The sequence below is a fragment of the Myotis nattereri genome (genome assembly GCF_964212035.1).
Source record: "Myotis nattereri genome assembly, chromosome: 1".
NCBI classification, from domain to species: domain Eukaryota; kingdom Metazoa; phylum Chordata; class Mammalia; order Chiroptera; family Vespertilionidae; genus Myotis; species Myotis nattereri.
The window spans coordinates 23579957-23597059 of NC_138075.1; positions in this window are offsets into that span (position 1 = coordinate 23579957).

A 17103-nucleotide genomic window follows, 5' to 3' on the forward strand; every position below is an offset into this window, starting at 1 on the left:
TTTTTTGATACGTTAGGACTTTTTGGTTATTAGGCAATACACTTTTTTAGTAAACATGATGAGCTTGTTTTTTAAAAACATCTGGAGACTGATTTGCATACATAGGTTTAGAGGGAAAATTGCATATAATTAAATAGTAATTTGCATTTAAATTCGGGCATTGAAAAATTAGAAACACTTTCCTGGTAGTATGTATTCTGAACTTTGGAATCCATGAACAATAACATTTTTAAAAAAACCCCAAATAGCTTATCATATCTATTCTAAGAATTTTCTGATTTCCTCGATTGTTAATACTTACTTAGGGAGCTAAATTACTATAGGAACACCATGGGGGATGAGAACATACTTAGAGAAATATGTTTTTGTTGCATTGTAACTTGATTGCAATCTGAGATTCTTTTAAAAAAATATTTTTATTGATTTCAGAGAAGAAGTGAGTGTGTTAGAAACATCAATGATGAGAGAGAATCATTGATTGACTGCCTTCTGCACAATCCCCACTGGGGATTGAGCCCCAAACCTGGGCATGTACCCTGACCGGGAATCAAACCATGACCTCCTGGTTCATAGGTAGATGCTCAACCACTGAGCCACACCAGTGGGCATAATCTGAGATTCTTTTAAGTCCAGTTGCTCTTTTTTTAAAAAAATATATTTTTATTGATTTCAGAGATGAAGGGAGAGGGAGAGATAGAAACATCAATGATGAGAGAGAATCATTGATTGGCTGCCTTCTGCACAATCCCCACTGGGGATTGAGCCCCAAACCTGGTGATGTACCCTGATGGGGAATCAAACCATGACCTCCTGGTTCATAGGTAGATGCTCAACCACTGAGCCACACCAGTGGGCATAATCTGAGATTATTTTAAGTCCAGTTGCTCTTTTTTAAAAAAAATATATTTTTATTGATTTCAGAGATGAAGGGAGAGGGAGAGATAGAAACATCAATGATGAGAGAGAATCATTGATTGGCTGCCTCTGCACGCCCCATTGGGAAACGAGCCCGCAACCCGGGTATATGCCCTGACCAGGAATCCAACCAGTGACCTCTTAGTTCCTGGGTCGACGCTCATCTGCTGAGTCACACCTGGCTGGGCCGCAATCTGAGATTCTTATGGTGTAAGATTAAAGTACTCAAATATAGGATGTTTTGGTGGTGATGAGAGGGAGAGATGGTATTGCTTTGTGTTTAGTGGGAGCAGAAAGTAATTACTTTTTATTGCATACTTGTGAAAAATAAATGAGTTTAGCCCTCCTCAGCAGTCAAGAAGGTTATTTTTTATTTTTCCTGCAGTCTTGAAGAGAAAAAATTGCTCAAGGCATTCATTCCACAATTTAAACTCATTATTGGGCTTGGACTTCATCCCCTTCACTAATTGGTCTAACTTACTAATTTAAGTTGATAACAGATTTCTTTATACAATTATGGATGGTGCCCTGGCTGATTTGAATCAGTGCAGCGGTTCTCAACCTGTGGGTTGCAAACAATGAAAATACATCCTGCATATCAGATATTTACATTATGATTCATAATAGTAGCAAAATTACAGTTATGAAGTAGCAACGAAAATAATTTTATGGTTGGGGTCACCACAATATGAGGAACTGTATTAAAGGGTCACGGCATTAGGAAGGTTGAGAACCGCTGGAGAGCATCATCCTAGGCCTAAGACCGAAGGGTTGCAGGTTCCTCAGCCCTGGTAGGGGCACACGTGGGAGGCAACCAATTTATGTGTCTCTCTCAAGTTGATGTCTCTCTCTCTCTCTCTCTCCCCCTCTACATCCCCCCCCCCCCCATAGGTAGTATTTTGCACCCCTTCATTCCCAAAGCACTATTAACTTAGTGGAAGATTTGGCTTTGCCCCCAGGAGGGTGGTGTGAAGTTATCTGAGAAACTAAGAGCTGATCCTGATTGAAGGGCCCTTCCTGGGCTTCCCTAACATGGTGTCCTCAGTGTGCTCACCTCATAGCTTTTCCTGCATGAACCTATCATGTTGTTTTCTTGTCTGTCTTCTTTTCTAACCTGTATGTTTTTAGGAGGTCAGGGACTGTCTTACTCATTTTGGAACCCTCATGGTCAACATATTGCTTGGCATGTGGTTCTTTTAAAAAAAAAAAAAATTTATTGATTTTTTACAGAGAGGAAGGGAGAAGGATAGAGAGTTAGAAACATCGATGAAAGAGAAACATCGATCAGCTGCCTCCTGCACACCCCCTATTGGGGATGTGCCCGCAACCAAGGTACATGCCCTTGACCGGAATCGAACCCAGGACCCTTCAGTCCACAGGCTGACACTCTATCCACTGAGCCAAACCGGTTAGGGCGGCATGTGGTTCTTAATACACATTTGAAGAAATTAACAAATTTTTGTTTGGTAACCGATTATTAGGCCGACAAGTTTTGTCTTGAATACCTTAAGTGTTGAGTTTCTTCTTTTTCTTTATTTTTTAAAATATATTTTTATTGATTTCAGAGAGGAAGGGAGAGGGAGAGAGAGAGAGAGAGAGAAACATCAGTGATGAAAGAGAATCATTGATTAGCTGTCTCCTGCATGTCCCCTTCCCCCACTGGAGATTGAGCCCACAACCCAGACATGTGCCTTGACTGGGAATCGAACAGTGAACTCTGGGTTCATAGATTAACTGCTGAGCCACACCAGTCAGGCTTGAGTTTCTTCTTAGGTTGCCATTTCTGTGGTGAGTTGTTTGTCTTCCTGGAGTCTTAACTAAAGAATGCTCTTTTTTTTTCTTCCTTCTGATTATATAAATAATTTGTTTTCCTTAAAAATAAGAGTAGAGCCCTAGCTGGTTTGACTCAGTGGATAGAGCGTCGGCCTGTGGACTGAAGGATCCCGGGTTCGATACGGTCAAGGGCAAAAGCCTGGGTTGCAGGCTCGATCCCCAGTAGGAGGCATGCAGGAAGGAGGCAGCCGATCAATGATTCTCTTTCATCATTGATGTTTCTATCTCTCTCTCCCTCTCCCTTCCTCTCTGAAATTAATAAAGATAAAAATATTTAAAAATTCAAATAAAATAAAAAGAATAGAATTGAAAGTAATGGATGGTGGTAGAGGTTTTGTTAGCTTTTAAATATGTGACAGTTCCAGTTCCACCACTCTAGGCTGTAGATCTGGCCATTTGCCTGCCACTTCATGCACAGTTAATGAAATAACTTCCTAGACTTATTGAGGGAGACGACTTGTCAGATTCAGAGAATTGGTTTAAAAGTTTTCCTGTTAAAGCCAAGACTCAGTGGCCCAAGGTCACTTAAGCATAAAAGCTTTCATGGTGTGGGAACACAGGGATCCATCCTAATTCTGTGGATCAGACACAGTAGTGTCCGTTTGGTAAGTAGACAAAAACATCAGGATAAGAGGGAGTTGTAAATAAAAACTGCTATTTTTTGGTTTAGACTAAGGACTGTGATGGGGGGCGGGCATAAACGAGCCAGTTTTCTATTTTGTTTTCCTCCAGATATTTCACAAAGTTACAAAATGAATAATGATTAAATTGTCACTTCTCCCTGTTTTACTCACATTAGCTTAGAATCCCTTTTTCTACTTTCTCTGACATGTTAATGTATATATGTGTGTGTGTGTATGTGTGTGTGTGTGTGTGTGTACCATATATATATGTATGTATATATATATTGACTTCAGAGAGGAAGGGAGACTGGAAGAGAGGCAGAAACATCAATGATGAGAGAGAATCATTGATTGGCTGCCTCCTGCATGCCCCCTACTGGGGATGGAGCCCGCAACTTGGGCATGTGCCCTTGACTGGAACTGAATCTGGGACCCTTCAGGCCGCAGGCTGATGCTCCATCCACTCAACCAAACCAGCTAGGGCCTCTGAAATATTGAGAATGGCAAACTGTATTCCAGGGGTGCAGTGGAACCTAAACTGTGCTTTCATGTATACTATTAGTTTCATTTTGAGTCTGAAATGCACATTTTGAGTCTAAAAATGTACTGCTATTGTCTTGGTGAACTTAACCTTTAAAGCCTAAATTTCCTTTTAACCAGTGAGTGTTAACTCCTCCAGCCTCCTACCAGGTTAGAGTGACTCAGTATGGTGAGAACAAACTTACAAAAGCTTCTCTTTAAAACTAGGAGGATAGTTCATTGTCCCTGACTTAACTTGAAGTTGCATGCTGTGGGTTTTGGAATTTTGTTGTTGTTTTAAGAAGCAGCATCAGAGGGCCAGAGGTTTTATGTCATTTTGAAGAGAACTGAGGGACTAAAACCGTGGCTAAATTTAGAAATGCCATTTATTAGGGTGAAGAGGGGGGAAATCTGTTAAAAGATAAAAATCTTTCCAAAGTCTGAAATAGTGCTTGGTAATGTGGAAGTTGAAAGAAACAAAGGGATAATAAACCTTAGTAACTAATTATGAGATAAATGGAATGCAGGAGTTTTAAAACTCTTGTTAAAATTTTTGAGAAGAGATTTTCTTTTGCAAAACTTTTAGGTAAAAATTCTAAGAGAAAACAGAAGAAAATCTTTGCGACTTTGAGTTAAGCAAAGATTTTTAAAAAAAAGGACACAAAAAACACAAACTATAAAGGAAAAAAATTGGTAAGTTGAATGTCAGTAAATTAAAACGTTTACTCTTTTTAAAAACACTGTTAAGAAAATGGAAAAAAAAAGCCACAGGAAATATTTGCCCAACATATCTATAATAATAAAAGTGTAATATGCTAATTAGACTGGACAGGCAAATGACCTTCTGGACGTCATTCTGGATGTCCTTCTGGACGAAGCCATGGTAGTGGGGGCCGAGGCAGAGGCGGTTAAGGGTAATCAGGCAGGCAGGTGAGCAGTTAGGGGCGATCAGGCAGGCAGGTGAGCGGTTAGGAGCCAGCGGTCCTGGATTGCGAGAGGGTGCAGGCCAGGCTGAGGGACCCCTACCTCCCCCTGTGCACAAATTTCATGCACCAGGCCTCTGGTATCTAATAAAGGACTTGTGTTCAGAATATATAAAGAAGTCTTACAACTCAATAGTAAGAAGATAAACAGCTCGATTTTTTAAAAATGGCAAAAGATTTATGCCGAAACCGGTTTGGCTCAGTGGATAGAGCGTCGGCCTGCGGACTGAAGGGTCCTGGGTTCGATTCCGGTCAAGGGCATGTACCTGGGCTGTGGGCACTTCCCCAGTGGGGGATGTGCGGGAGGCAGCTGATCAATGTTTCTCTCTCATCGATGTTTCTAACTCTCTATCTCTCTCTCTTCCTCTCTGTAAAAAATCAATAAATATATTGATTTATATTTAAAAAAAAAAAGATTTAAATACCAGAGAAGGCTCTCATATAGCCAAAAAAGATATGAAAAGACACTCAATATTGTTAGTCCTCACTGGCCAGCATGATTCAGTGGTTGAGCGTTGGCCTATGAACCAGGAGAGCATGGTTCCATTCCTGGTCAGGATATATGCTTGGGTTGCAGACTCAGTCGCCATTGTGTGGCATGCAGGAAGTAGCCTATCAATGATTCTCATCATTGATGTTTCTATCTCTCTCTCCCTTTCCCTTCTTTTCTGAAATCAATAAAAATAAATGCAAGTTAAAACCACAATGGTATACCACTTCACACTTACTAGAATAGGTAAAATTTAAAAGATTGACAGTACTGCCTGGCCGGTGTGGTTCAGTGATTGAGCATTGACCTATGAATCAGGAGGCCATGGTTCAATTCCTGGTCAAGGCACATGCCCAGGTTGCAGGCTCCATCCCCAGTGCAGGGGGGCGGGAGGGGGTGGGGGAGGGAGGGATGCAGGAGGCAGCCAATCAGTGATTCTCATCATTGATGTTTATATCTCTCTCCCTCACCCTTCCTCTCTGAAATCAATAAAAATATCTTTTTAAAAAAGATTGACAATATTGCCAGATGTTAGTAACTTGAGCTCATACATTGCTGGTGGAAATATAAGGTGGTACTATCACTCTGGAAAACAGCTAGGTAGTTTCTTATAAGTTAAATAGCATGTACTTACCATATCACCCAGCAGTCTCACTCTTTGTTATTTTTTTAAAAAATATATATTTTATTGATTTTTTACAGAGAGGAAGGGAGAGGGATAAAGAGTTAGAAACATTGATGAGAGAGAAATATCAATCAGCTGCCTTCTGCACACCCCCTACTGGGGATGTGCCCGCAACCAAGGTACATGCCCTTGACCGGAATCGAACCTGGGACCCATGAGTCTGCAGGCTGACGCTCTATCCACTGAGCCAAAGCGGTTAGGGCATCACTCTTTGTTATTTACCTAAGAGAAATGAAAACGTGTGTTCACACAAAGACTTGTACTTGAATATTCATAGGGACTTTATTCATAATAGCCCAACCTTGATGAAACCCAAATGGCCTTCAGCTGATTCATGGATAAACATTGTTACATGTCCATATAGTGGACTACTACACAACAATAAACAGGAAGAAACCACTGATACATGTAACAACATATATGGATCTGAAAATCACGATATCAATTGAAAAAAATGCCGCACATTAAAGACTAAGCCAGATAGACCCTCAGGTACACGCAGTGCCATCTCTCTCATTTATTGTGGGTTGGGCCCCTGCACAAACCACCATCATATCCTGGCAGCCCAGCAGCTTGGTGGCACATAGAGCCATGTCTCTCGAGGCACTCCTGTAGTGCCAAGACACCTGAATCTAGTTTCCAGCCTCAACCAGTCTTCCTTTCCCTTATGCCCCAGGTCTTGCTCCCAAGAGCAGCTGAATTCCTTCCTCTTCTCAGTGGGTCTCCATTTTATATCTGAGGTAACTTAAGAGCAGCTCAGTAGCTTGTCACTCAGTAGAGAGATTCATACTCTTGGCCACTACACTGTATGTATTTAGAATCAGTCACTGTAGTTTGGCTCCAGGTGGTCTTTCTAAACACAGTGTGTCCATAATGCTGAGCTTCACATCACTCCCTTTCTTGACTCAGTACTTTTGTTTATGTTGGTTTTTTCTGCCTAGGATACTAGTCTTTTCCTTTTATTCTGCCTTGCAAGTGCTTACTCATTAAGTAACAACGGTATTGTCTGTCCTCTGAAGACCTCTCTATTCGCTCAGGCAAAGTTACCTCTCTCCCTTTGCCCATTATACATTGTTTATTCTTCTTTTGTGGTACTTGCCACATGATATTGCCCATCTCCCCCCTTGTCTTATTTATCCTTGTGACTTGAGTTTTTAGCACACAATCTGGCATATAGCAAATGCTCAAGAAATATAAAATGAATGAACGATACAGAAGAACCTGAAGATGTTGGTAGCCATTGGGGAAGCATAGCAGAAAAAAATAGATGTGAGTATATGGGATGGGTGGTAATAGGGTAATAAACCAGAAGTTGAGTTGGAGGTATAGTGCTTTTCAAACTTTTCAGCTCAAATATAGTACTTCTAGTGGTAGAGGATAGTGGGTGTGGAACCACTTGGAGGCTAGGAGCAGAGCCCCAAGCAGCCTTCCTGCCTCAGGTACAAAATGTCTTTGAATATTTTTAACATATCCATGTTGTATCTTGAGAAATTCATGCATATTTTGCATTCTATTTTATTACCTGTGAATTTGTTTTTTAACATGAAAATACTTTCTCCTCACCCACCTCATTTTCAAGTAACTAGATGCTGCAGGAACATGTTTATCTTCTGGCTTCTAGTACATTCTGGCGTGCTCCAGTGCCCAAATCTGAGAAGTATGGAATGGGATTATAGTCTAATATGGCACATTCTAGTTTTCTGCGATTTGGGGATTGTCTCCTCAGGAGTATTATGTCATGGAACTGAGGAGGGTGAGCTCATCCTGTTCTGACTAACTCGGCTGTTCCTGGAAGGCTGCAGTCAGTTGGAGGCACCTCATTACCAGATCACTGGGGACTAGCTGGAGAGAGTTCACAGAAGACCCACAGGAATGATTAAGAGACTGGAGGGGCTGACTGATGAGGAAAGAATAGAAATGAAAACTGTATAACTTGGCTGAACCAAGATAGCAGGAATACACAACTATATAAATATCTCAAGAGTATAAACTTAACAGGGGGAGGGCAATCTTTTTATGGTGGGATTTTGGGGTGGAGAATAGTCCAAGGATGAAATTAGGCAAGGGAAAATGTAAACTAATTATCTAATGTATCTGATGGCTCACTTTATTTCTTGGAACCTTCTTAGACCACTAACCTATAGGCCTTTTGCTAATTGAACGATTTGCTTTTTAAGTTGATTTCCCTGTACTCATGGTTGGTGCTTCTGTGTAGAGAATGCTGGAGACTACTACTAGCCAAGCCAGTGTCTTACTTTTGCCCTGTCTTGTTTTGTGGAACTCTGTGGGTGATACTTGGAACTCCAATGTGCTGCCACTACATCTTTATTCACCAGAATCTAGGTGGACTTTCTCATTATTTTCCCCCCAACATTTTTAAGAATAGCACTTTAAAAATAGAGACTGAGTTGGTGATATGCGTTGTAATAATTTTAGAAGCCCATATATAGTATTTGGTTTCTGAGGTACTGGTTTTAGGAAATTACAGCCTTGGTGAAATGCAAGCATAAACTTTGTACGAAACACATACTTTGGGAAATGATTGTATAAAATTCCTACTTGGGGTGTGAGAGGCATAAAACTTTTAAATAACAGTTGAAATTAGCCAGAAGAGATATTTGCAAAATACTGCTCTTTTCCTAAGAGGGCATAGAAGAACTGGAAGAAAATGGTTTCATGCTTTTTTTGGTTTATAAAAATGAGTTCTTGTATACAAGGCAATTATATAGCTTTAACCGCTACATCTGAGATTGGTAAACTTTTTTTGTAAAGGGTCAGATAGGAAAACTTTGTAGGCCATACATACATCTCTGCTGCAAGTACTCTGCTGTTGTAGCGCAAAAGCAGTTATAGACCATATGTAAACGAATGAACTTGGCTGTGTTCATTCTTTTTATACAAACTTTTTTTTTTTTTTTTTTTTACAAAAACAGGCAGCCGTCTGGATTTGGCCTGGAGGCTGTAGTTTGCCAGTTCCTGCACTAGACCCCTTGCTCCTCAAAGCTTGATCTGCAGACCAGCAGCATCAGCACTACCTGTGAGCCTGTTAGAGATGCAGAATACTGGGCCTCTTCTTAGGCGGACTACTCTAGAGTCTAACCATGCTTCTCGAATTTTAATGTGCATAGGAATCACCTGTGAAACTTGCAAAAGTACAGGCTCTGAGACAGAACTCTGAACATCATACTAGCCATTGGGAGGCAAAGATGAGTAAGACCCAGGGTGTTTCCTTAGAAAGCCCACAATCCATTAGGAGAGACTACTGTATAAACCAATAATTATAATATAGACTAATAAATACTATAATAGAGGTATCTTCAGCATAGGAGTATCACAAAGAAGGAAGTGGTTAGTTCTGCCTGACGTGGAGGAGCCCTTAGAGGGGCTTGGGAGTTGGACCGGGAAGGAAGTCGTGCTTGAGTTGAGTCTTTTTTTTTTTTTTTTAATCCTCACCCGAGGATATTTTTCCCATTGATTTTTAGAGAGAGTGGAAAGGGTGGGGTGGGGGTGGGGAAAGAGAGAGAGAAACACTGATGTCAGAGAGACACATCGATTGGTTGCCTCCCGCACATGTCTCTTTTGGGGCTTGGGAACTTGCAACCGATGCCCTTGACCTGAAATCAAACCCAGGACCCTTCAGTCTGCAGGCCAACCCTCTAACCAAGACTCAACTTCGAGTTGAGTCTTGAAGCTCATTAGAAACAATGAAGCATTGGGGGCAGTGGAGGGGGGAGTAGGGGTGATAAACATGATATGATAGTTCATGGTGGGGCATAGAAGAACTGGAAGAAAATTATTAAATCAATAATAAAGACGATAGAACTAGGAGTTATTTGATTTAATAATCAAATAGCTGATCATGCCCTAACTGGTTTGGCTCAGTGGGTAGAGCGTCGGCCTGCGGACTCAAGGGTCCCAGGTTCGATTCCGGAAAGGGCATGTACCTTGGTTGCGGGCACATCCCCAGTAGGGGGTGTGCAAGAGGCAGCTGATCGATGTTTCTCTCTCATCGATGTTTCTAACTCTCTATCCCTCTCCCTTCCTCTCTGTAAAAAATCAATAAAATATATTTTTAAAAAAATAGCTGATCACAGCATTGGAGGCCTATTAATATCACAATGAACAGAAATAAAAGTTTAGTACATTCTGTTATTTTGAGCTAATTTTTTTAACTGTTTCCTTATTGGAAAAAGGGACAACTTGCCTATTCTTTCCCTTTTTTAGAAAAACAAGTACTTATTCTCCAGAATTAGAAACTTTTTATATGTTCTTGCCTCATAAAAGAATTTGGAGAATGCTAAATGTAGAGGTAGAATATAAAAATTATTTATAATTCCATGCATCAAGAGATGACCACTGTTAACATTTTTGTATTCCTTCCAGTCTTTTTTATGTAATATAATATTTTTAAAAATGGGCTCATGCTATGTAAATAATTTTTTGCTTGCTCTTTCATTTAACATTTTATTTGTGAGCAATTCCTTGTGTTGTTATTTTTTATAAGTGTCATTTAAAAAAATGCTTATATAGCATTCTAATGGATCTCTTATAGTTTATGTAACTCATCTCTTGTTTGCAGATCCTTTAAGCTGATTCCAGTTGCTAGTTGTCCCACGTTTTGGCTCATGTACTTGGCAAGTCTATCTCCATATTTTAAAATAAATACATATACTTATTTATCTTTAATTATAAAAGTTTGCCAACTTGTTGGCCTTCACTCATTCGGTTCTTGTGCTCTTATTAGCACTTTGTGTTTTCTTTCTTAGTTTCCCATAGTAGAGAGGCAGTAGAGTACTTCTTAAGAGCATGGATTCTGGGGGCAGGTTGGCTGGGTTTGACTCAACTCAACTATATGTGCATAATCTTGAGAAAGTGCCTCAGTTTCCTCATCTGTAAAAATAGGGATAATTATATCTCTGTCTTGGGATTGTGAGTTAATACATGTGAAGCATTGAGAGCAGAGCAGTTCCTGTCATGTAGAAAGAGACTGTTTCTTTCCACTTAGTGATTAGTAGGCTCTTCTTATTTGTTTTATGGTGGCTATGCTTTGCCATATCCCCTTTCTGCCATATTGGTTCATGAATATCTTTGAGTGACAGACTTATTTACTGAACTTTCTTACTCAGCGACTTTATCTTGAAAGTTCACAGATTTTACTGTTTGAAAGATAAGATCAGCATTGTTTAACCATGTCTTGGAAATACCTGGGGAGGCCTCTGTAACCTGTCCCCACATGTCCCATGTTCTCATTTCTCTTCACCTTGTGGCCACACCTTGTGCTCCAGCCCCATCAAACTGAAACTGGGCATGTGGCTGTGTGAAGCTCACTCTGCTGAAGGGTCGGAATCAACTGAAATGGTGGAGCTTCCTTCTGGGGGTGACACAATTAAGGCAATGAGATTTGACTTTCCTTGTGGAGTTTTAATTGGGAAAATTTTGTCAGGGTTTACCTGTCCTTGGCTATTTTTAGTGTCCCAGGGTTTCCACGGTCTGTTCTACCTCTCTTTTTTTGTTTTCTGGGCATTCTTTTTCAGAAATAAAAACCTATTCCACCAACCCTTTCTTCTTTGTAGGATAGGATCCTGAGACAGCAGAAGAGATGCATCCTTTGGCAGTTGATTGCGCCTTGCACTAGAGAGAAGCCCAGGAATGATATATTTGGGGGTTATATTTCTCCACTCTGGAAGTCACCCAGTTCGTTCCAGAAACATTGATTGCTGCTTTGACGCACCCTCAATGAAGGTCTGATGGACAGACACTTTTTGTTGACCTTGCGGCTATTTTCTCTCTTGTGGAAGTTGAAGACATGGTGAAAGGGCCAAGTTACCTGCTTTGGTGAATGGAAGTGCTCCACTTGGTTCTTAGAACATGGGCCCTCGCTTAAAGGTAAGGCAATAGTCTAGTTAAGATTCAATTGTTACTGGGATACAGAACATGGACCCAGTTCCTCTTCAGCAAGGAAAAGCTATGGACGTGCACAGTTGTATTTCCAGCAGGACATCTTTGAGTATAAAGAAATCAATTCTCCATTTCTGGGAAATGACTGTTCACAATTGATCTTCAATGTTAGGACTAAAATTTATTTGGTGTAATTATAAATTGTTATACTAAAAAAAACCCCAAAGGGTTTTAAAATATGTATATCAGTCAGCTTTCTCACATTCCCTTGAGACAGATATTTTCAAGTATTTCCCCCTTCCCCTGCTTTTGTAGGTAATGTAAGCCAAAGTGCTGTAGTATTAAGCAACTTGCCTGGGATCTTTTAGTAAGCAAGTGATATTTCTGCATTAGATAATTGGTACTGCATTCCATTTTCCTCTGTCATGCTTTATTTTTATTTCAAAAGATTTAAAAGGGGGCCATAAGCATTTATCTCTCTAATTTTAGCCTGGTCATGAAATTCTCATCGCAAGACTGGATGATGTTTTTCATACTTGTTTTTTTGTGTGTGTTTTCTTAAAGCGTTTCCTAAATGCCTCACTGTGTTTATGACTCCATTCTTTTTTGTAATTTAGTGTTGTACGAGGTTAAGAACATTGGGATTCAGAGTTAGACATGGGCTCAAGTCTTAGCTCTGTCACTTAACCAGCTGGGAGATGTTTAGCAAGTTAACTTTTCTAAGCTTTTTTTTTTTTTAATCTGTAAAATGAGAATAATTTATAGTGACAGTTACTTAAGCTAACATGTAAAACACTAATGCAGTGTTTGGCCTATTATAAGTAGTTCCGTAAGGGGGTTGTAAGTTATTAGTTATTACATACTACTGTAGTAATAACTTATATACATAGTAGTATGTAATAACTAATAGTAGTATGTAAGTTATTATATGCTACTATTATTCTGCTAGCTTAGGGTATCACAGTTTGCTGAATTGTATAAAGGCAAGAACACTAAAGAAATGAATTTAAAAACAAAGTATTCATATAACTAATTGCATAAAATTTTATGATAGAGGCTTAACATATTGCTTCTTTGTACTTGAATTAGACTCGGGAAGAGTTCCAAAATAATTTTATGAAGGAGAGGTATGAGCAGCAGAAAGTGGAAGGTGCTGTGGAAACTGTTGTAGAAACATAAAAGCTCAAGATGAGGAAGATAGGATCATAAAACTGCATGGATACTATACAAAGCATGGGTATTTGATACATACTTGTAGAACTGAAGAGCATATAATCTCTGGCTCAAGTGAATATCTTGCTAATTAGAGAAGTTTTAAAAACTACAAAACGAAGGTCCAATTTGGAAAATTCCTGATCATTAGACATTCTGGACAAAGAAAAGAATAGACATTTGATCCTGTCCATTCAGCAGATACTATATTCATATTTATTGCAATTACTATATGCAGTCATGTTGGATGCTGTGGAGAATTTTTAACACTAATCTTTGCCTCATGTTACTTACCACTCTGAAATGGAAAATAAAACAAGGGACTAAAAGAGAACATAAGTGGTATAAGGTAAATAAAAACAAGGTAGTGTGAGAATTCAGAGGAGATAAGGGGCCTTTAAATTGGAGATCAGGGAAGATTTCAGGGAGGGGAGATAGGGTTTTCCCTAGACCTTAGGATTAGGAGGTTTTTCATGGATAGAGGCTGAGGGGAGAAGATAGTGTAGGCCAGGGATGGCGAACCTATGACACGCGTGTCAGAGGTGACACACGAACTCATTTTTTTGGTTGATTTTTCTTTGTTAAATGGCATTTAAATATATAAAATAAATATCAAAAATATAAGTCTTTGTTTTACTATGGTTGCAAATATCAAAAAATTTCTATATGTGACACGGCACCAGAGTTAAGTTAGGGTTTTTCAAAATGCTGACACGCCGAGCTCAAAAGGTTTGCCATCACTGGTCTAGGCAGAGGAAATGACTTCTGCAATGGCATGGAGATGGGGCATTTCAGAGCTTATATGTAAAAGTGTAAAGGATCTGATTTGGATAGATCATAGGATGAATAAGAAGATATTATGGGTGATGGGGCCAAGGATAATATAAGGTGCAATGGGAGCAGAGATGGGGCAGAGAGAGGGCGTGACAGGGTCAGTAAGAGGACAGAAAATGCCTACAGAAGAGGTAAATCTGGAATAAAAGTGATTTGAGGGGTCACCCTAAAAGGATACCTTGTACTCAGAGACAAGATAGGGAGGCTTTGTGACAGCATACTATTCAGAAAAAAACAGGAGAAAGTGCACAAGGCAAGTTCAGAATGTGACCATAAGTAAAATTGGCAGATGGGTAATTGTTACTGGGGAGTTTTTTGAGAGCTATTGAGGAGTATTTTGTAAAGGTCAGATCAATAGCAGAGCTAACTCCCTGTTCACAAGAAGGTTTCAAAGAGAGTTTTTTGGGAAAAGGTAATAATTGGCATGCTGAGTTTTAAATAATAAAGGGAATTGGAATGGAAATGTAGAATTGACCTATTGGAAAAGGTCTAGGTAATCTAGATTAGTGGTGATGATTTTGTTGAGAAATAAGTAAACGGGGCAAAAATGGATAAGGATGCAATAAGGTCAAGTTTATTACTGCCAGCTTCATGAGGCCTGAGACTGTGGCTGTTCTATACTGTATTTGTTGGATGGATTATTGAGGCTTTTTTTTTTTTTTTTTTTTTTAAGAGAAAGGATCAAGCCTGCAACCCAGGCATATGCCCTGACCAGGAACCGAACTGGCAACCTTTTGGTGCACTGGATGATTCCCAACTAACTGAGCCACACCAGGGCATTTTCGGATGAATTTTAACTTTTTATTATAAGAATTTTCAGACATAAAATTAGAATAGTATAAAGAACTCCCATGTAGGCAGAGGTTTTAAGTGCAGTAAGAGAAGCCATGCCTTTTGTATTTCTGATGCATTTCCCATTGAAGAAAGTGTGGGCCAGTAGAGAGGGTCCCCTAGTTTCCTATTGGCTCTGAAGCAAAGGAGCAGTGATACTGCTACTACTATTAATAATTATAATAATAGTTAAAACTGAGAACTCATTGTGTGCCAGGCACTATTACAGGCTGCTTAGCGTGTGTTTACTTATTTAATCCTCACAACACTCCTATGAAGCATTATCTCTTTTTTTTTAAACTTTTTATTTTTTTTAATCCTTACCTAAGGATATTTTTCCATTGATTTTCAGCGAGAGCGGAAGAGAGAGGAAAGACAGAGAGAAATATTGATGTGAGAGAAACACTTCGATTAGTTACCTGGTACATGCCCCGACCAGGGCTCAGGCCCTGGAGGAGCCTGCAGCTGAAGTACATGATTCTGACTGGAATCGAACCCGGAACCCTTTGTCCTCAGGCCAACGCTCTATACACTGAGCCAAACTGGCTAAGGCCACACAGATATTATCTTTGATGGATTAGGAAACAGGCACTCTATAGAGAGATTACTTGTCCAGGGTCACATTGTCAGTGACAGACAATGGATTTGAACCCAGGGAGTCTAGTTCTAGAATCATGCCCTTGTCCTCTGTACTATACTCTTCTTTATACTGTTTGATTTTAGAGTCTTGATGGCTATTAGGAGTTATATTAAAGTCCTATTGCACTAAAGGAGATGATGCCATAGAAATTATTAAATCTCAACTCTTTATACAGCAGTGAATCTTAGAGAGATTGATTACACAATTAAGCCTTGGAACTGGTCTCCAGGCTGCCTCTTTCCGAAAAGGTTATATTCAGAGGTAGTACGTAGGAATTTTCCTAGCCTTTATGGTGTATGCCACAAATTTGGCATTGCTCTTATTCCATCAAGAAGCAAGAAACTTTCTTAACTGGTTTGGCTCAGTAGATAGAGCATTGGTCTGCGGACCAAAGGGTCCCAGGTTCAATTCCAGTCAAGGGCACATATCTCAGTTGCAGGCTTCTCCCCGACCCAGGCCCTGGTCAGGGTTGTAAGGTGCAGACCATTGCTTTTTTTGAGAGGTGATAGCAACTTTTTAGCAAAAGAGGAGACTTAATAATTGTGACCCCAAGATTTTGGGCCTGTATATTGTCTCTTTATAATAGACCCTTTTGGGAGCAACTTAATCCATGTGTATTGGCAATGCTAATGTTTGTTGTGATTTCTTTTCTGGATGGACTTCAGTCTAGAGATTTCTATGAAACTTGACACAGTCATTCCTCAAATTACCTATTCTCTGTGGATTCCATTCGGTATATTGTTATCAAAGGAACTGCTGCCATTTTTGTCTCCCTCTTAAAAGTTTTTCCCACAATTAGACATAAAGTGTACCCTTTTTTTAAAAAAAAGTTGCTTTGATCCCTCCCAAATCTGAGCCCATAAATTTTCAATTGTCTTACCTCTAAGTAACATTCTAGTGCTGATAGAAGGTTCTGGGTTGAGTTAATATTGACAATCTTTTTTTTTTTTAATATATTTTATTGATTTTTTACAGAGAGGAAGGGAGAGAGATAGAGAGTTAGAAACATCGATGAGAGAGAAACATCGATCAGCTGCCTCCTGCACATCTCCTACTGGGGATGTGCCCGCAACCCAGGTACATGCCCCTGACCGGAATCGAACCTGGGACCCCTCAGTCCGCAAGCCGACGCTCCATCCACTGAGCCAAACCGGTTTCGGCGACAATCTTAATATATATTGACCCTAAAAGAAAGAGTGAATTCAGTGCATTGTAGAATAGAGAGCATATATAATTTATACATACTAGGTCAAAACTCTGATAAGATATGAACATCAATGTATATTGCATTTTTCTTGGCAGTACCTTGGGTGGTTCAAATGAGTAATGACAATTGAAGTCTTATTCTGGAAACAAGTTTAATAACAGTGAAAGTTTACCCTCAAACTCTAGCTCTTGTTTGAATTGTTATGACCTTGGCAGCATCACTTAGGATGAGAAGTACAGTCTCCTCCTTTTGTTCCTCTCCTTGGCCTTCCTGCTGAGCTCATCTTCCACGGGGCCCATTAGTTTATCTGATTGGTTACAGCAAAAATGACTCCTCTTACATGCCCACTGCTTGTTATTGGAATGACCCAGAGTTCATTTTAATTAGGTAATGCCAACATGATGATAATAATACTTGCTTTTAAAAATCCACA